We start from the raw sequence: 21,549 nt of genomic DNA, 5'->3' as shown, positions 1-21,549 counted from the left end.
CGTGTTTACAAAATAGGGGATCGATTTACTATAGCGCTGTAACTAGAAAGTGAGTACCCCTTACAAATGTCGAAATATTAACTTTTAATTCTTTTTCTTTAATAATCTTGCATATAAGTGTCCATTCAATAATAATCCACTGAAAAACAGCAAGAAACCGAACAGAAACATATTTTTAGTAAGAGTGACGCTCCTGCAGGTTCATCATTTTAATAAAAATATCTATTAAAATTCTACATAAAATTAATGAAAATAGAACGTACATTTTTATGGTGACTGGCAAAATGTCAATCTTGTAACATGAATTTTCGTGTCATATCTGTTCCAAGTCAAACAAAACGATTTCAATAATATTATTTTTTATAATTTTATATTGCTTTTATCTTCACCAATCCCTCTACTACATATATTGAGAACTTATTTTTATAACAGACAGTAGTCTCAAGTAAAGGGACGATGACTTCAAAAATTAAAAGATGTCTAACATAGAGATAATAAAAGTTTCACTTACTGAAAAACCAAAGTATTTTAATATCTTTTAGCACTTTCTTGTCAGATTTGTTAATGCTGAAGGACTAGGCAGGAAAAAGGTCATGTTTTATGGGGGTTTTCACACAGTTAAAATAAATCCACATCATATTTTTATATTCTTAGCTTTTATTTTCACTAGTAGCTTAAAAATAAATGTCCCACATATTATCTTCTAATACAAACAAAAGAAATGTTTAATATTTTTTTGGAATCTTTTTGTCACATAAGTTTGAAATACTACTTTTCATTGGTTTTTCAGATACCTAAAAAAGTTCTAGATGTTCTAGATTCTGATTAACTGCCTCAGCACTAATTATATCACTATTTCCCATAACAAAATCTGTGTTGCATTAAAAAAACAAAAACAAAAAATAAAACAAATGAAGAAAATTCAGTTTCATCAACGATTTTTTTTTTTTTACTTTTTGACCAAGGTCTTTATGTAAATATTAATCAGCATCAAAATAGCTTTACAAAGATATCAAACTTGACCATATTGGGAAATATCAAAATGATTTATATGAAGTCTCAGGTACTAGGTTCCGCCATTTTGAATTTGTCCACTTCTTTAAAACGCTTGTAACGATAGTTCTAGTGAAAGGCCCATCACAAAATTTTGAATATATACTGTCATAAGATAGACAAATCCTCTGTCAAAATTTAAAAGAAATTGAGAGAATGGTTTTTGAGATAATTCAGGTTAAAAGTTAAGGTCAAGGGCAACTTTTTAAATTTGACCTTGAAAATAAATATTCTCAGATAAAATTATAGACCTATCCAAGTACTTTAAAATGATATACGAATGAACTTTGTAGGCCCATAAACAACAGAGATATCGTCTTATAAATTGGTCACTTCTTCATCAAAATTCACATTTTTGGATAAGGTCAAGGTCATATCTCAGGAACCCCTTGACCTTGAGATGTTTAACAAGCGCCATTCAATTCCTTTCATGGAGATCTATAAGTGTAGCAAATTTGAAAAAAATCCGTGTCAGACATGGTTTTACCCCCTGTCGATTTGACATGGAATGAGCCAAATATATGAATAAAAAATCAATACAAAAATATATAAATGTTTATATATCTTTTCTGTATTTAGTTCCTATGTGTTGACGTGTAGGAATACAGAAAGTCTTTTGATAAAAAACGAGATTGTTTCTTTCAAAATTCCGTATTTTCGCCCAATCCTTGGTCTTCCTTAGTGTGAATGATGGAAACATGAGTGTAGGGCGGCAGGGTTAGCAGCAGGAGGGGCACGGGTATCACCAATAAGGTTAAGATCTATTTGAATATGATCCTTCCAACACTTTCTGACTTGGAATATCCAGTAACTTGTGTGGCCTCTATTCAAAACCAAGTCTTTCATAAAACTTTGAATTGGACACTAACGCACCCCACAAACACACTCGCATATGTGAACATACATGCATGTACACCCGCACACTACAACATATGCTTCTACATGTACCCGTCCACACACAGAATGTGTACACACACGTTTACAGACGTACGTACATATACACCTGGAGATGGCTAAATAGATGTAGGTGATAAGCTAAGTGGAATCTTCTCACCAAGACAGGGTGAAAGGACATGCTGTTTGTCTGGATTGTCTATACACACACACACACACACACACACACACACACACACGCACACGCACATGCACACGCACACATACACGCGCACACACACACTTTTTTATTTTTTAACTGCTTACTGTAGATTCTAGTGTCTTTCATTAATTGATATATGCACACATATGATGTTTAAATAAACGAAGAATAATCTTTTTTATGTTAATTTTAATTTACTTAATTTCTTCCTATTTTTGTTCAAACATATTAAAATATCTGCGTAAACATCTTGGATTTCGGGTTGTTTTATGTATAACGTTTCTCTGTCCGTCTGTGTGCCCATATGTCCCTCTCTTTCTTCTCCCACACACATGCACACTCCTATATACACATATATACTCATACATACATACATACATACATACATACATATATAAAATGGCAGATATAGGGGAAAAGCATTGTTTTTAAATTAGAAGCCATCACAAAAATTGGAAGCTCAATATGCCGGTTAGAGAAATCAGAGGTTAATAACATTTAATGTTGGAAATAAAACTGAAAGTTAGATATATTGCGATGCTTAAACAAGGAGTTAAATAATAGCAGCAGCAGCAGCAACAACGACGACGACAACAACAACGTAATAAAATAAACTTAATCCCGTATATCTTCAGAGAGGTGTACTATAATATATAAGGTTTGTGAGGGGGAATGGGTAACACACCCATGCATACACCTGTGCACTTGGGTGTGCGCATATGCGTGCTCGAAAATGGAATTAAATATATGTTGAAAATTAAAATATGTGGAAACTAAAAAAACAAAAACAAAGCAATGTGAAAACAAAAACTAACTCCTAGTGGAGAATGCTAAGCCGTTCTTCCACTGTGCCTACTCATTCTGCCCTGTGCCCTGTAGGAAAATGTCTTTGGTTGGCTTAAATTTCATGAAAAAAATATTCATTTAGCGGTCATAAATCTTTATTGAGACCGGAGATGTGGGGGTTAAGTCTCAGAATGAGTTTCTTTTCATGTTGTCTTCTTTTTCGCTGTATCCGAAAGTTGGAGGCTGTAAGGATGCATTTCATGTTGTCTATGCTGTGGTCTGGGATGGTGTAGTGCATTGCTATTGTATGCTGCATGGATTTGTCCCTAATTGTTTGTTTGTGGTCGTTGAGTTGTAAGCGGAATTCTCGGTCTGTTTCCCCCACATAGTTACCCTTTGTGCATCTGGTGCAAAATATTATGTAGATACATTGGGACTGTCAGAGGTCAGTTGAGGGAGTTTAAGTTGAATGTTTGTGCCTAGAGGTGTAAATGTGTCGTTAGTATTAATGTGTTTGCACACTTTGCACTTGAGTTTGTTGCATGTTTTGTTTCCTTGAGATGCGAAAGTGCTGTATATTTTTGTGGATGTGAGTAGTGACTGTAGATTAGGGGGCTGTCTTCTTGAACTGAGTGGAAGCGTGTTGTATATTGTGGCGAGGGTGGGATCATGCTGCAGTTGTCTGAATACCCGTTTAAAGGGTTTGTGAAGTTTGTCGGTGTTATTGTTGAAGTCAAATACCATTTGTATTTTGGGGATGATATGTTGCGATTGTATGTAAATATATTTAGCCTGCTTATATGTTCTGCTTTCCTAATTGATTTTTTAATATATTTGGGGGGGGGGTAATTCCTATGAAGGACGTAGTTGGCCAGAATTCCTACTTGTTTTTCATACTCGATCGGGTCTGAGCAGATTCTTTTGACATGCAGTCATTGGCTGTATATAAAAGATTTTTTTTATATTGATAGGATGGCAACTATAAAAATTAAGGTAACCATGGCCATGGGATAGGTTTGGTGAAAAGTGATATAGTGATGTGATTGTTGGTTATGGGTCGTAAAACGTCTAAAAATGGAATGTGTGTGGTCGAGTGTCTGTAGTGAATTTTATGCTATTGTGACAGCGGTTTATGTGCTGATAGAAGTCCATCAATATATATATATATATATATATATATATATATATCTCCATCAATATATGTATATATATATATATATATGCATCAATATATATATATATATATATATATGCATCAATATATATATATATATCCATCAATATATATATATATATATATATCCATCAATATATATATATATATATATATCCATCAATATATATATATATATCCATCAATATATATATATATATCCATCAATATATATATATATATATATCCATCAATATATATATATATATCCATCAATATATATATATATATATATCCATCAATATATATATATATATATATATATATATATATATATATATATATATATAAGTGTTGGGACGATTAATCGGAACTGGAATCGGGAATCAGAAAAATTGGAACTTTTAGTCTAATTTCCGATTCCAAAACGAAACGATTCTTTAAAAAGCATGTTGAACTTCATTTTGCATTGCTGGTACTAAAGATTGAACGATAAATATTTATTACTATTAAGCTACCAGTAAAATTAAAATCTGTACATTACAATAACATAAAAAAAAAACAATGTAAATTTATTTTACTTGTGCAAAAAAAAAAAATGGCTTTTGCTCAGTCCATTAACATAGACAAATATGACAAAAATTTCAATGAGTTAGTGAATTTCGAGATTTTTCACACTTTTACATTAAACACATATTGGCATTTTCAGTTTTGTTTACTAATCATAAAACAAGTCCTCAATATGTGGATAAAAGACCATAAACTCAAAGCAATAAACGATTAATTAATATAATTGAAGCAAGTTTATCAATTGAGTTTATATTTCTTTCACTGACGCAAATACACAGATTGAAAAGTGGTCTGTCAACAAAAATGTAAGTGCATATTGTTTTGTTTTTTAAATATTTCAAAGAAATTTAAAAAATATTTTACTATGATGTTTTTCTTGAATTTAGGTAAAAATGGCACCGGAAAAAAAATGGCACGGAAAAAATGTCACCGGTAAAAATGTCACCGGTACAAACGGTAAAAGTAAATAAATAGGTAAAAATGGCACTTTGACAACAGGAAATTAGGACCATTCAAGAAGTACAGGTTAAACTCCCATTCCTCTAGTTTAAAATAGGGCTTAGCCCCACCTACTTTTATGGGCATTTACACCGGTAGGGGTGGGGGCTAGGCTTTCTTTTTTAAAGATTAAGATCAACAATGCTTTCTGATAGTTTGAGCGATTCTTTTAGCAAGCAAGCGTGAAAAGTCTTTGTGGGGGTAAAGATAACAGTTAATTGCTTATTCACTCACTTTCTTTCATCATAATTTATAACCCGAACCAAGCCCAACTGAAATTTATTATGCTTGTTCATCTCTTTTTATGTTGTTTGTTTTTGCCCAGAAAACTTGTGCTGCTAAGAGGCCCCTTCATCAATATTGAACTCAAAACTATGTAATTCAACTTGCGAGGATTTTTTCTCAATAGAAAAATATTAGCAAAATAATTACGTCATTATTTAAGCATGTTCCGTACTATTCTGCAGAAGTACACAGAGCTCTAATAATAGCCAATTTTCTTTCACAACAAAAAAGTTCTATATTATTTAATTTGGAATTCATTATCGAGATGAGTATTATTTATTAATTTATTTATTGCGGACTATTATCCTCATCTTTGAGGATAATAGTCTTTAATAAATAAATTTTAAAAAGTTATAATTGCGAATTGGGGGAAAACATAAAAAAAAAACAAAAAAAAAAAACAAAAAAAAACACTGATAATTTCATAAATATTGGCAAACCAGAAGAGTACCCGATTCTAAGTTAGCAGCAAACAGTGTTTGATCATATTTAGTCCCCGATATTAAACTTCACCAGTAATATAACTTCCGGCGAGGTTTTCAATTTCCGAAGTTTATTTATGTATTAAATTGTTAAATGAAAGTACAGAATAGTTAATAAAGAACTCCATCTTCAGGTCTGCAGATTATTTAGAAAGCTATCCTTAGGCTCGATAATGCCTTAAAAATAAAAATAAAACAGAATACTGGAAGAAATTCACCCAATAAACGTTATGGTAACATTTATAGGGTTGATTTCTTCCAGTAATTTGTTTTATTTATTTATTTTTCAGTCATTATCAAGACTCCAAAGATATAACCCTATCATGTCGGCGATTTTTCTTGTTCTCACCTAACGCTCGACACTTGCAATTTGTAAATTAATTTTGCCAATTTTCTGTAGTATAACATCTTTTTTTAAAGTAAATATCTTTTTGGTGCAAGAAAATTAAAAGTAATGGCTGCCAGCAAGCAAATCATTGAATTAATTTTCCATTTTCAAGACATAGTAAATTGAGTCGAATAAAGGTAAATATGGCAGCAGTAAAATTTTATTGAGGCTTTTATTCAGATTATTATTTATAAATATTTGTTATAAAATAATTATTACGTAATACATTATAACTTTTCTATTCGGTGCTTTTACAGAATTTGAATCTAACCGAATCTACTTTTTTCAAACAATCTAAAGAACTTACCCCTAACGAAACGGAACGAGAGGAATGGGAGCGTAGCTCACATTTTATGAACAGTTCTAATTTTTTCTTGTCAATGTGCCATTTTTACCTAGTTATTCACTTTTGCCATTTTTACCAAACACCGTTTTTTCTTATATTTTGTTTTATATTTAAACTTATATTTTCCTGTAAATATAGAAGTTAAGTAGATTATTTTACCATATAAAAAATATTATTGTTGTAGCACTAGCAGTAGTATGTGAAAGTCTTTAACAAATCCCCCTAAAAAGTGATATTCTAGTTTTTTCAGGCGATTACATGTGAACATCCTGAAAAATTTATAGGGAAGGAAAATACGAATTCTTTTAGAATTTAGCGTTTCACACATAAATTTAATGTGAAAGGAGACCTGAATTTCTGAGCTATTTTAGTGTTTTAGGGCAGTTAAAAAAAAAAATTTTTTCAAATAAATTCTGGGCATTTTTTTTTAGGGTGGGTGGGTGAATATTATCTTTTTAAACGAGTGAGTGTGGTTTTATGATCATTCCAGTCAGATTTAGGGTCATTTGTAAAAAAATAAATTTATATAAAAAAAACTGATCCCCCAATCAAAATTCTAAAATAATTCGTTTCGCTTTTTCTTTTATTCTGTTAAGTTTTTCAGAATGTTCAGTCACTCATAATCGCCTAAAAAGTAGAATCTCATTTTGGAGGGAAATGATTTAGTTGAGGGTATTATTAATTATGTGTCAGTCTATTTACTTATCTTCCCAATGAAGCAGATTTAGACACAAGGTTGGTTTATAATGTACAGAATCAAACTCTCCAAATTGCAATAAAAATAAAAATTGCCCTATTCTAGAAGGATATTTTTTTTACTGACCGATGTTACGTATTATGAATGGCTTATGATCATCTTGATTGTATAACGGACAATTATTTCGTTTTAAAATGTATGACGCTTATTGTTGGTTTATTTACAATTTACACTTCAAAAGTAACAGTGATAATCGCGGTGGAGGTTAGAACGAGAGTGGGTCGCAGATCTGTGTCAACCTGTATTTTCACTTTGTCTCCCGGCTTTCTTTCTCTCTGCCCTTTTTATTTATATCACTTTTACCTGTTGACCTTTTTTTCGCCAGCTTGTTTATTATTTGCAAATCTCTGTGTCATAGTTCCTGTTGATTGACCTGTTAACCTCATTTCCGCTAGCATTTGTTTATTGCACTTTTCTGCTGGTTTGAGTCTAACCCATTTAATATCGGTTAGCTTTCCAGGCCTATTGACGTCATGGATATAGGTCATTTTAAACCCCGGGATTTCCTGCTGTGTTCTTTTTGTTTGCCTGGATACATCTTCGTAACACTATTATGCATTACCTTTCCTGGGATTCACTTCTTGTTGTTTGATCGCCCGGGATTTCAATTGTGTTCTTTTTGTTTGCCTTGATACAGCTTTGTAACACTGGGATTGACTTATTGTTCTTTGATCGCCCGAACCTCTCTCTAACACCGAAAACAGAAAAGATAAAGTGTAGTATTAGGAAAGGTACTACACTTTGAATTATTTGCTATTCTTTATTTCACTCACCACAATACCACATTTACTCCTATTCAATATGTTGTATATATATATATATATATATATATATATATATATATATATATATATATATATATATATATATATCAATAAGTTTTTATTAAAAAGATATTTTCCATAAGATGGCTAAAAATATCAATAAATTGTTTGCCGATAATAAATTTATTCAGTGTTAGAAATCTAATCAATAAAACTTCATACAAAAATATCTGCCTGTCTTCCCACTTCCACTAAAAAAAAATCCTTAGGGTTTAAGAAAAAAAAAAGGTTGCACAATATTTCTTCAATGTTCTCCACAATTTCACCTAATCATTTTTTAACTGACTTATTAATGTTAGCAAGCCATAAAGGCGTCTTTAGCATTATGTTAAGGGAGGTTATTTCCCTTATGCATGTGTGCACGTCGAGAGAGGATTGGGCTGGGCGGAGAAGAAAGAGGGGAGTGGGGAGGAGGAGGATGTGAACAGAGAGGGTACATGTATACAAAAGTGAGACACAAAGGTATAATGTATATATAGGTTTAGCCAGCAAAGTAAAGCAGACACTTATATGCAGAACATTTATTGTAAGCATAATAAGTTCTTCCCCAATCGTATGCGACTTAGCAAATCTAGCAATCAGCAAAAATATGTTGCACGAATCACACAAATTGTCAGATTGTTGTGAAGTGTTGTAAAACAGACAACTTAGACCATTTTTCATGGGCGTATTAATAACATTATTGGATTAATAAGTGACATGTACCATTATGTGTTGCCAATTCTTTTAATCTATTTTATATTTCTCTTAGTCTATCAATCTGGTTGTCTGTCTGTTCCAATTTTTTTCAGAAACTACTGAGTCGATCTGCCTGTAATATTTTATAGACATTCAGCCTTTGTCCCGTCTACGAAATGTGGCATCCCTTTGCCTTTTTTACAAGTATTTTAATAGTTGATGCTCCGACAAACTACAAGCTTTATACCCCTTGACATAAGTGCCCCCCGACAAACCTGACAAGCAGCTAAATCCCACCCCTACATAGTAGAGATCCCCAGATGACAAAGCCTTCTACTCTCATAGTTTCTTCCCCAAAACTGGTAGATTTTGGAATTGCTTCCCTGACTGTACTGACATGCAGAAGTTCAAGTGTAATGTAGACAGACATCTTGCTGCTCAACTCCCTACATAGTGTCCCTCCAATCAGATAGTAGCCCCTTACATCAAAGTGGCACTGTTGGGTGAAAATGCAAAAAAATCAAAAATGTTGAAATATTGTTCTGTACAATCCTAGGAGGTCCACCATCCCAGGCTTTATCTTCTCACCCTTTGAGTGCCCGTACCAGACAACACCAACATAATAATATATAAAAATTAAAAAAGAAAATGCTACAAATATTAATTTTTAGTAATAAATAACATCTCTGAAAAAAATAGAATTTATTTTTGTGGTTAATTTTCTCTGTTATTAGCATTTCAACCCGGCGTTGCCAGGTGTTTGGATGTGTGTGTTGAGCGAAAAAAAAAAAAAAAAAGTGGTAGTAGGAAGGCAGGCTCGAACCCGTACCGCGAAGGAGGAACAGAACGGGGAAAAAACCTGACGTCTTTGCTGTTACGACCATCGCCAAACCGGAAGTGACTGACGTAGGTTTTAATTAAAGCTAGACAATCGAAAGGAGAGAATGACTTTCCACAATATCGGCGAAAAAAGCGCCTCCCTCTGTAGAAAAGTGCCCAGTTTAAGGTGAAGATATTAATGTTTTTAGCCAATTTTTCGATATTTGTCGTCTGAAAGGTCGAACATGAAAATGATACTGATCTTGTAAAAATCTGTCGCCTCTGTCGAAAGTTTTAGGCAGACATGCAAACATACATACATTTATATATTGGTAACTAAAAATTTTCGACCCAAACTGATTAAAAAGCTTGCCCTATCTCTGAATACCCTTTATGTAAAATTTCAAATGTTTAGACCAGAGATTGGCTGAGTAATCTTGAAGGGACCGCAGAGGTAAATTTTTTTAAAAACTGTGACCCCTATTATGACCCCTCAACATTTATTGTTTTGGGCTCAAATCAAGTTATTAAGTTAGAGCCATGTCCAAGGAACCTATATCCAAAATTTCAAGTGTTTAGACCCAAAATTGTTGGAGGAGTTTGGTAGAGATCTCAAAGGTCAAATCGTTGAAATTTGACCCCTTAACAGCCAAATTTCTGGCCCAAAACGGATTAGAAGACTTTTCCCAAATCTCCGCACCCTGTATATTAAATTTTGAGTCTGTAGACTGAAAATTGACAGAGTTATTGCATAAGAAAATGTACACACACAGACACATTCACTTTTATATATATACTAGCATTTCAGCCCGGCATTGCCCGGGTGTTTGGAGGTGTATGTTGAGCAAAAAAAAAAAAAAAATTAGTCAATTTTTTAAAATTTGACCTCTATTATAAACCCTTAACATTTATATTTTTGGGTTTAAATCAAATTATTAAGTTAGATCCATGTCCATGTTTATATCTAAAATTTCAAGTGTTTTGACCCAAAATTGGCGGAGGAGTTTGGTAGAGTTCTCAAACGTCAAATCATTGAACTTTTACCCCATAACAGCCAAATTTCTGGCCGACAACCGATCAAAAAGATTTTCCCAAATCTCAGTACCCTGTATATCAAATTTCGAGTCTGTAGACTAAAAATTGACAGAGTTATTGCGTAGGGAAATGTACACAGACACACATGCAGACACACACACAGACACGTTCACTTTTATAGATATACTAGCATTTCAGCCCGGCGTTGCCCGGGTGTTTGGAGATGTATGCTGAGCAAAAAAAACAAAAATAAAAAAAAAAGTCAATTTTTTTTACTTTGACCCCTATTATGACCCCTTAACATTTATTGTGTTGGGCTCAAATCAAGTTATTGTTAGATCTATGTCCAAGAAACCTATATCTAAAATTTCAAGTGTTTAAACCCAAAATTGTCGGAGGAGTTTGGTAGAGTTCTCAAAGGTCACATCGTGTAACTTTGACCCCTTAATCACCAAATTTCCGGCCGAAAACCGATCACATAGATTTTCCCAAATCTCAGTACCCTGTATATCAAATTTCGAGTCTGCAGACTAAAAATCGACAAAGTTATTACGTAGGGAAATGTACACAGACAGACAGACAGACAGACAGACAGACAGACAAACACACAGACACATTCACTTTTATAGATATATTAATAGATAGATAGACTAGCATTTCAGCCCGGCATTGCCCGGGTGTTTGGAGGTGTATGTTGAGGGAAAAAAAAATGCCATCAATTTTTTTAATTTTGACCCCTATTATGACCTCTTAACATTTATTGTTTTGGGCTCAAATCAAGTTATTAAGTTTGATCCATGTCCAAGGAACTTTTATCTAAAATTTCAAGTGTTTAAACCCAAGACTGTTGGAGGAGTTGGGTAGAGTTCTCAAAAATAAAACCGTTTAACTTTGACCCCATAATAGCCAAATTTCTGTCCGAACACGGATTACAAAGATTTTCCCAAATCTCAGTACCCTGTATATCAAATTTCGTGTCTTTAAATTGAAAATTGACAGAGTTATTGCATAGGAAAATGTGCATACACAGACACGTTCACTTTTATAGATTATCCAAAAATATATACGTATACATAAATATAGATGGAAACAATTTTGTATTTACTGTCAACTTTTTACGCAAATATTATGCAAGTATAAATCATGTAGAATATCTGCATGAATATAATTACACATAATAATTAACTGAAGATGATCATCTCATAAGAAAACCGAAAAAACTAATAGGGAATTAATTAAAATGAATGTTCAAAAGAATATGCAAATGTTGCAATATTTTGGACTGGTAATGAGGTAGTTATTTAAATGCTGCCCACATCAGCATTATTTGGCACAAGGCCTGGAAAGTGGGAACCCTGCAGGCTCCCCTAAAGGAGGGGCACTCTTGCCATTTAAAAAATTGCCTGAATAACCCCGTCAGCATTCCCTGGTCGGGGTGCCTCAGCAGAAAGCCCGGTGACAAGGCCTGGGAGGGTGGACCTCCTAGGTATTACCCAGGCGGTGTACCTCAGTCCAACAGGTGCTGGGCCGGTTCCCGGCCCTTCACCTGTTGGGCTGAGTGTCAAGTGACGAATCCTTGACGTGTACTACCCTGTCTCCCTGCAGCCGAAGCCGTGAGGAGACACATCCCATCACAAGTCCAGAGGACTGGTAATGGGGTATGATCCCACACAGTCAGACGATTCTATGTGGTGTAAATGAAGAAAAAAGAAACAAGAATGACCGACCGCGTTTTTGTGTGGCTTACCTCGTGTTCATAATGAAGAAGAAAGAAACAAAAATGGCTGCCCTGTTTCTTTATATGCCTACAGGGTGACCACGAGGTATGCAAATGAGATGCTCCTGATTGGAGATAAAAGAGGAGTGATTTGGGGAAGGAAGGCATTCTGAAGTTAGATTGCGAGCAGAGAAGTTGTATTTGTAGAAGAGAAAAGTCGGATTCGGGGAGAGAAAAGCTAAAGTTACAGAAGTTCGTTTTGGAGCGGAGAGAAGACGCGTCAAGTGGTAACCAGAAAGTGAAAGTTCGGACAGCAGTGTCACGCAACCGACAAGCTATTTCGGCGCATCAAGCAAATTAACATGGCTGAGTGGAGACTGAGCACTCAGATGTTGAGACCCTTTACTGGGGAGGGTGACCTGATTAAGTGGCTGGAGAAATTAAAAATGGTGGCGAAGCTGCAAAAGATAGAAGATGTGGTCACCCTGCTGCCGCTATACTTAGAGGGGGAAGCCCTCACGATTTACCAGCAGATGCGAGATGAAGACAAGGAAGACCTTGCCTTAGTGGAGCAAAGGCTGAAATTGGCCTTCGCTGAGGGCCCATTTGAAGCACTTGGCAAGCTGTCAAGTTTGAGGTGGACCGGCGAGTCCGTTGACGTCTTTGCGGCAGAGATCAGGAGACTGGCAGGGTTAGCTGGTTACGTGGGGAGGAGCCTGGAGATGACGGTAAAGCTGTACCTAGTGAACGGCTTTCCAGAGGAAATCTCTGCGAACATGCAGAGAATCACGGGGATCCATTCTATGGAAGTGGACGATCTCTTGGTCCACGCCAGAGTCCTAGTGAAAAATGTTAAAAGCCCAATCGTGGCTGCAGCTGTGAGTGGAAATATGTGCATGAGGCCTCACTTGAATGAAAGGCAGCCGGCGAGGCGACAGGAGGGGAGACCTGCCATCAAGTGTTTCCGGTGCCAGGGTCCTCATCTGATCAAGGACTGCAAAGAGCCGAGACCGGGGATCACGTGCTACCGATGTGGACAAGTGGGGCATATTAGCCGCTATTGTGTTGCTGCACGGGACCAGGGAAATGAGTGAAGGGGAGCTATTGCGCCAGTGGTTACCCCTTCTATGTGGAAATGGCGCATGATGGAACATTGCCTCGGTTACCGGTGGTAGTCAATGGGAAGAGAGCCATAGCTCTTGTCGACACAGGCTGCACTACAACGTTGTTAGCGAGGAATGTCGCGAGGTCATGGAGTGGAACCAGGATTATTAGGACCGTGGATGGCAGGGATGTGAAATGCCTAGGAGAGACGACAGCGGAAGTAATGGTGCAAGGGGTGCCCATTGGACTGCAAGCCCTAGTGTTGAATCATCTGGTCGGTGGTGTCGACGTGATTATAGGTATGAGTGCAATTAATCGTCTGGGGGGCGCTACGTTAAGAGGGGGCCAAGTGACGTTTGGACGTTTCGGCGCAGTGGGGATGGCAGGAGTGGAAGGTGATAGAACCGTCAGAACCCCAAAACCGGAGGTTTGCTGCATTGAGGACAAAGATTTCCTGGCGAAGTTTGATGGCGTGAGGTGGACGGTGGAATGGAAATGGATCTCCGGGTCCCCAGAACTACAGAATAAGGTGGGCTGCTACGAAAACACCCTGCGAGGAGAAATAAGAAAAGGATTCGAGGAAGAAGTGGAGAGGTGGATAAAAGAAGGAATTCTGAAACCGTGGACAGGGGAAGAAAAAGGAGTGTTGCCACTACTGGCGGTTGTTCAGCCTAACAAAAACAAGATTAGGCCCGTGCTGGATTTTAGGGAATTGAACAGACACGTAGCCTGCCACACTGGAACGGGGATCGACGTATGTGAGGAGGTCATGAGGAAATGGAGAAGAATGGGGCGGGCCACTAAGATTGTCGATCTGAAATCGGCATATCTGCAGATCCATGTAGATGAAAAACTCTGGCAGTACCAACTGGTCCGGTACAAGGGGCGGGTGTATTGTCTGACGAGGTTAGGCTTTGGGCTGAGTTCAGCCCCCAAAATTATGACTGAAGACAGTGCTGAGCAAAGACTGTACAGTGGAGGAGGCCACTAGTTCGTACATTGACGACATCCTGGTGGAGGAGGCAGAGGTGACAGCAGAGAAAGTAAGAAGCCATGTCGAGAAGTATGGGTTGAGCAGCAGTAGCAGTATCAGAATTTTTGTAGGAATTTTTGACACCCCTAACACGAAACTGCGAATACAATATAAAAATCTCGTAATTTCTCTGTTAAAAGTGGGTTATTTATTTTCTTTATGGATTATACTTCCAAAATAAACTATTACAGTTGTTTTAAAAGTAATAAAAATATTTTTATTTTTTTTTAAAACAGTAATGAATTTTCCGAACTCAATATTTTTCAATTTTTAAACTCAATATTTTTAAATTTTAAAAATCTATCAAAATTTTTCTATTGATTCTATTTTTACGATATTTTCAGGGTCAATGTGAAATTTTATGTTCTTTCCAATAAACCGAATATAATATTTTAGATAAACGTTTTTTTTAAATTCACGCCCCCCCATTTTCACGCCCCCCCATTTTCACGCCCCCCCCCATTTTCAACTTTCTCTTAAAAAGTAAATAATTAATTTATGTTTAATAGTTTTATATATCACAAATTGAAGAGAAAAGGTCAATAAATAATATATTCAAATTTAAAACAAAAAAAAAAAATCAGTTTTTTAGAAATTTACCTGTAAAGTCCGAAGTTTAAAACCTTATTTTATAAGAACACATTTTTTCTTTTTGTCTTTTTTTTTTTTTTAATGAAACCTTGGTCCTTGCTCCTTTAATTGAAAAAAAAATTAGGGCTTGAATTACATTTTTCGAGGAGTTATAAGCTTAGAAAGATAGGGGGTCGAATAATTTACGCCTCTCATTTTGAAATGTCTATTAAAAAGTAAATAATTAATTTATGTTTAATAGTTTTATATATCACAAATTGAAGAGAAAAGGTCAATAAATAATATATTCAAATTTAAAACAAAAAAAAAATCAGTTTTTTAGAAATTTACCTGTAAAGTCCGAAGTTTAAAACCTTTTTTAAAAAAAAAAACCACATTGTTTTGTTTTTTTTTTTTTTTTAAATAAAACCTTGGTCCTTACTCCTTTAATTGAAAAAAAAAATTAGGGCTTGAATTACATTTTTCGAGGAGTTATAAGCTTGGAAAGATGGGGTGGAATTATTCACTATTTTCACGAAATTTCTGACACTGCTAGAGCAGCAGTGTCACGCAACCGACATTCTATTTATAAACGATGCTGCTAAGAACTGACGAATCAAATTGATTTACGTTCTGCTACAAACTAATCAGAAACCAGAATTGCTTCATAAATATTAAACCTTTTCTGGAGCAATTTCACATGTTCTTTTCCCGGGTTTCGACACGGTAAGAATATTTTGTTCTGTGGAACTGTCTACTACAAACAAGTCACCTCCCAGGACTTGTGTGTAACAGCGAACCATCTGAAACTGTTCTGAAAGTCAAAATGGCTTACACTTCTAGAGGTTATGCACCCAGCGTGCGTCTTTATTTCGATGGATCCGATTCAAAATTTGAATTGTGGCAAGTTAAATTTCTGGGATATCTACGAATCCAAAAGCTGCACAAAGTACTACAAACACAACCTGAAAACAGAAACGACCCTGACTTCATTGAAAAGAACGCAACTGTCTTTGCGGAATTAATACAGTGTTTAGATGACCGAAGTCTATCACTGGTAATGAGAGAAGCCCTGGACGACGGCTGCAAAGTATTAAACATATTGAGAGAGCATTATTTATTGAAAGGAAAACCCAAAATTATTTCTTTATACACTGAACTGACCTCTCTAAAATGAATGGAAGCTGAAACTATTACTGATTATATTATAAGAGCCGAGACAACTGCAAATTCTTTAAAAATGTCTAGTTAAGTTATAAGTGACAGTCTGTTAATTTCCATGGTCCTTAAGGGATTACCGAGTGATTTCAAGCCATTTACCACCGTGATAACTGGTAGCAGAGCATGTAAGTGTAAGCCATTTTGACTTTCAGAACAGTTTCAGATGGTTCGCTGTTACACACAAGTCCTGGGAGGTGACTTGTTTGTAGTAGACAGTTCCACAGAACAAAATATTCTTACCGTGTCGAAACCCGGGAAAAGAACATGTGAAATTGCTCCAGAAAAGGTTTAATATTTATGAAGCAATTCTGGTTTCTGATTGGTTGGGAGCAGAACGTGAATTAATTTGATTCGTCAGTTCTTAGCAGCATCGTTTATAAATAGAATCGTCCGACTGTGTGGGATCATACCCCATTACCAGTCCTCTGGACTTGTGATGGGATGTGTCTTCTCGCGGCTTCGGCTGCAGGGAGACAGGGTAGTAAATATCAAGGATTTGTCACTTGACACTCAGCCCAGCACCTGTTGGACTGAGGTACACTGCCTGGGTAATACCTAGGAGGTCCACCCTCCCAGGTCTTGCCACCGGGCTTTCTGGTGGGGCAAGTTTATTGCTTGCTGCCTGAGGCGCCCCGACCGGGGAATGCCGACGGGGTTACTCAGGCAATTTTTAAAATTGCAGGAGTGCCCCTCCTTTAGGTGAGCCTGCGGGGTTCCCACTTTCCAGGCCTTGTGCCAAATAATGCTGAGGTGGACAGCATTTAAATAACTACCCCATTATCAGTCCAAAATATTGCAACATCCTCCCTATTTTTTATAATGGGGAAGTCCCTTGTGTTTGTTCTGCTCAAAAATAAATATATATTTTTATATTTACTTAGACATAACAAAAATTAGAAATAATTTGGATCTTAGAATTTTAGCATTTAAAAAGACGCCATTTTTAATTGTGTTCAAATGTCAAAAAGGAAAATTACAAAGATTTTTTTTTTTTTTCTAAACAAAAATATTAGTTGGTTAAAGAGTTAATACAAATAAAATGGATACAGTTTAACGTCTTGTCCAGAACTATTTTTTTTTTTTTTTTTTTTTTTTTTTTGATATATAGAAATCTATATACTCTGAGCATTACCCCTAGGGTTTTCCGCTGATATTCATGCAAAAAGTAAGAGCCTTCTCATAAGTGAAACTTCGCTGGTCTGTATTTTTAATATATAGAAATCTATATACATACAGGGCAGTGAAAGAAAAAAAAAATTATTCAGTCGAATTCACCAACAAGTTTTGAGAAAAAACGTTGTAGCTTTATCCATGTATATTTTTATTAATATCATTTTCGACCGGTGTAGAGCGTTTCTTGTACTCTCCCATTCCAAATTTTTATAGTATTTTGTCGATGTATCTCGATTGAGTCATCGTAACAAGTCCTTTGCTTTGAGTAAATTCTATCCCCAGAAACCAGGATATTTTGGCAAGATCGGTTATTTTGAATCTTTTACTTAATTTGTTCTTAACATCAGTTAACATTATGTCACAATTTGATGCGATTAAAATATCATCGACCCACAAAACCAAAATCAGTAGTTTATCGTCTTTGTGTTGGGTATATAAACAGGGGTCTACAGCGCATTGTCTAAATTGTTGTTTAATAATATAATCATGGAATACTGTGTTCCAACACTGAGCACTCTACTTTAGACGATATAATGACTTGTTAAGTCGCCACACGCTATTTTTATTTTTCATTATAAATCCCTCTGGAGGCGTAATATAAATTTCACAGTCTATTGGGGTATTCAAATAAGCATTTTTTACGTCCATTTGATGGATGTTTAGGTCATATTGTGATGCGACTTGCAGTAAAATTCTGATTGCCGTTAGGTTTGTGGTCGGCGAAAATGTAGAAAAGTATTCTTTACCGTAAATCTGAGAGGACCCCTTAGCAACAAATCTTGCTTTGTACTGTTCTACGCCTGATGCTGTACTCTTTTTTTGTAAAGACCCATCTGGTAGAAATAACATGTTTATCTCTTGGGAGAGGCACTACTGTATAGGTATCATTTTCGGTTAAGGCATCTATTTCATTTTCATGGCAATTTTCCATTCATCACAATGTTCTGAATTAATTGCTTCGTTGAAGCTTTTTGGCGCATTTTCCATTGAATAGCAATAGTCGATTTGATAATCTTTTATATTGTCGACCACAAAAAAATCGGGTTGTCTTCTATTTCTTTTGGGATATCTTTCGACTTACTCATCATCATCATCATCATCATCATCATCATCATGGACACTCTCATCTCCATCATTTTTATTGTTTTCGTTTGTTCTAATTATTTGAGGTAATATAATTTCATCCTCTTCAAATGACGGGTTTTCGTCTGTAAAATTAAACGTGTCTGTGAATTTTACACACCGGATTCTTTTTATTTTATTTTTTTCGGGAAAAAATATTAAATTGGCTGGACCGTTTTTATCGTATCCAAGAAATATACCTCTGTCGGCTTTAATATTCAATTTACTCTTTTTCTCCATATATGCGAAGCAAGTTGAACCAAATATATGCATTCTGCTTGAATTTGTTTTTTTACCGCAGAAAGATTCATATGGAGTTTTATATAGTGTTTTGCTAAAGCACCTGTTGCGTATATAGGTTGCAGCCATAAGTGCATACGTCCAGAGGATTTTAGGGAGTTTTGATTCAATGAGTAGGCATCTTGCCATTTCAAAAAGTGTCCGCCACGCATGTTCAGCAGTCCCGTTTTGGTGTGGCGATCTAGGAGCTGATGTTTCATGCCTGATATGATGGTTAATTAGTAAAAGTTCAAAGTCTTTATTGGTAAATTCCGTACCGTTGTCAGAGCGAATACACTTGATTTCACCGTAGGGGGCCATGTCGGCTAAATATTTCTTAGTTGTTAGCAGGGTATCAGATTTGTCTTTAAAAAGTAAACCATTATTAAACCTGAATGGTCATCTACAAAATTCAACACATATCTATAATGTTCTCTGGCCATCGGTTCTACGGGACCGTTCAAGTCACAATGAACCATTGATAGGATTTTTTTGGCCTTTTTGTCTGGTATCTTGTTTTGATAGTTTGTCATTTTCCCTTGCGTACAGACGTCGCAGTTGAAGGTTTTTGATGTTTGTATTCGCATTCCATCAACTACAGTCGGTAACTTTTTGATATCAGGAATATTGCAGTGTCCAAGAATTTTATACCATGTCTGTAGATGGCAGGCGGTTTTTGATGGGACTACGCTATTTAAATAATATAGTCTTCCATTTTCTTTAATGTCGAATACAGTTCCATTCGGGTATACCAGTTTTGATTTATTGGGGCTAAAGTTTATATTTGCACCTTGTTTTGTGGCAGCTTGTACAGAAAATATATTTTGTTTAAATTTTGGGATTAGAAGAGCGTTTTCTAGAATACAGAAACACAGTTCACCTTTATTGTTCTTTAGCGAGATTTTCGCATTGCCTCTTTTCAAAACGATATCATTGACTCGACTCCTGTCAGCTAGTTCTACAAAATGATTTTGTGGCTTAAAGTTGGGTTCAAAATTGATAAAATCAGATTCCTTTGTAATCACATGTGCCGTGGCCCCACAATCGACAAGAAAATTATTATTGTTTCTCGAAGCATCAAATGTACATGAAAATAAAAATGTATGTTCGCTAACAGAGCTCTCTACATTTTTAATGTAGTCGCCATTTTGAGTCCTGTATCTACATTGGAAACTCTTGTGATTAGGTCGTCCACAATTATAGCCAATAATTTTTGTACTTTTTTTAGGAAAAAACCTGCTTTTGGCAAAGTTGCGTTTTTTATTCCTGGCATGGGTATAATTTGATTTTGGTGTTTTTATGTGTGTATTTTCAAATTTCATGATATTTGTGGATTCGTTTTTTTCTGTGATCATTTTTTTCAGTTTCTTCGTAACTTCTGAGTGCTACCTTGAATTGGCTAAAAGTCATGGATTTTTCTTTAGCTAGATCTTTTGCTAGTGAATGCAATTCCACAACCCATATATAAGAAAATTGTATTTTCTTTTTATATAAATAGAAAAGAGGTTTTTTAATATGAATATCAATACACACAAAAGAAAAACGAATTTATAGGAGTATAGATAGATAGATTAGATGGCTTCTAAAACTAATTGAAACAAAACTTTTAAATAATAAATATTTTATTGATGCAAAGACATAATGGGCATTCTTCTGGCTTTTGGCAATTACAGTAACTACTTTCTCTTTTTTCTTTGTCTGCATTGTTGCTAGTCCTGCTTTCTATAGAGTTTGATGTGAGCTTAATTATGGTTTGACTGTTGACGTAGTGTCCTTGCAATTAAATGGTAGCAAAGTGGCACTGTGGAGTGAAAATGCAAAAAAAGAAAAATGCACATATATAGGGTTAGCGTTTTCCTTCATAAAATGTTTATATTTTTCAGTTACTAATTTGAATGTAACATCTAGAAAGTCAACCTGTTTTGTGCTATTAGTTATTTCAACCTTAAGTCCCATTACTTTCATCTCTTTATAAATTGCTTTCTAATTTTACTATATTTCACACTAGTAGATTTCTTAACTATCATTAAATCATCATCTCTGTGCCCTATTTTGATCCCATTATCCAATGTAATACTCTAATATATACAGTTTGACTAAGCTTGAAGCTTATTAGAGTCCAATAATCTCATGAACACATAAAAAATCCATTTTACCTATTTTTCGGCCATTATGACAGATCATAATAATATTGAGTTTCTTTTCTGGTATATTAGTGGAAGTGTTGTCAGATTCTGTCAATTTTTCAAAAAGTGCTTTTGTAATTGTGATATCAAATTGAACAAAAGTACATTTCTTCTAATCAGTAATTTCAGTGAATCATGGTGCTAATCCATTGCTTAAAGTTATACTCCTGTCTAATTTGAATATTAGCCTTTTCCAATATTTTCTTGCTAATTCTTTCGATTTCTGGCCTAATTGGGTTTATTAATCTTGTGCTCAGTTTAATATTGAAGTCAGGTTTGCAAATTATAAGCTTCATTTTCCTTGAGTTTACTGACTCTTTCACTAATTTGCAATTCTTCGGGTAATGTTCTTACTTTCATTATTTAAAATCTCA

General features: G+C 35.2%; 1 protein-coding gene across 4 annotated transcripts in view; it reads left to right on the top strand.

Annotated features, from left to right (window-relative positions):
• The window catches only part of LOC145259589 (uncharacterized), a 183,466-nt gene that overhangs the window by 152,389 nt on the left and 9,528 nt on the right, over positions 1-21,549 (top strand). The window contains exon 1 of one of the 4 annotated variants that reach the window (XM_080117265.1): positions 4,807-4,963. The exons of the other annotated variants lie outside the window; for them this stretch is intronic. The gene's annotated coding sequence lies outside the window, so the exon portion shown is untranslated. Of the gene's footprint in view, positions 1-4,806; positions 4,964-21,549 lie in introns of those variants that run through there. 4 annotated transcript variants of the gene reach the window in all.

The sequence above is a fragment of the Euprymna scolopes genome, chromosome 3 (genome assembly GCF_053919585.1).
Source record: "Euprymna scolopes isolate OS-2025 chromosome 3, ASM5391958v1, whole genome shotgun sequence".
Taxonomy (NCBI): Eukaryota; Metazoa; Mollusca; class Cephalopoda; order Sepiida; family Sepiolidae; genus Euprymna; species Euprymna scolopes.
Note: the sequence above shows the minus strand (reverse complement) of the source record. Positions and strands in the feature narration are given on the sequence as shown.